General features: G+C 42.5%; 1 non-coding gene across 1 annotated transcript; it reads right to left on the bottom strand.

The window, feature by feature from the left end:
- Positions 1-203: 203 nt before the first annotated feature.
- Positions 204-322, bottom strand: LOC119119379. The gene has a single exon (XR_005097273.1). It is a non-coding gene; the product is annotated as a 5S ribosomal RNA (ribosomal RNA).
- Between the last annotated feature and the right edge of the window lie 158 nt (positions 323-480).

Here is a 480-nt window from a genome sequence, read left to right as displayed (position 1 = left end):
CTTTATTCACTGTACATAGTCTGCTCTCTAGCGGTAAAAGACGTGAACTACAATGCTATGGATGACTCCACACAATATAGATTTGAAACTCGGGTTATAGTTTCAATGTCGGAGTTAAAACTCGGCTTGCAGTTTACGAATGCCATACGTAATGGGTGTTATCAAAATTTGCTTTAACAATTGAAGTGGAAAAAAAAAAAAAAAGCTTACAGCACCTGGTATTCCCAGGCGGTCTCCCATCCAAGTACTAACCAGGCCCGACCCTGCTTAGCTTCCGAGATCGGACGAGATCGGGCGTTCTCAGGGTAGTATGGCCGTAAGCCATGTGTGATCGCAAAATCATGCATTTTATAGAAACAATCGCCCCTGAAAACCAAGCCGGCGTTTCATGGAAACATGGCTATCATGAAAAGTTATTGACAGCTTTTTATGTGGTAGCACAAATTTGCCATTGCGACCTGCATTTTGCTGTATCAAAGT

This window comes from Syngnathus acus, unplaced genomic scaffold (assembly GCF_901709675.1).
Source record: "Syngnathus acus unplaced genomic scaffold, fSynAcu1.2, whole genome shotgun sequence".
In the NCBI taxonomy this organism is placed as follows: domain Eukaryota; kingdom Metazoa; phylum Chordata; class Actinopteri; order Syngnathiformes; family Syngnathidae; genus Syngnathus; species Syngnathus acus.
Note: the sequence above shows the minus strand (reverse complement) of the source record. Positions and strands in the feature narration are given on the sequence as shown.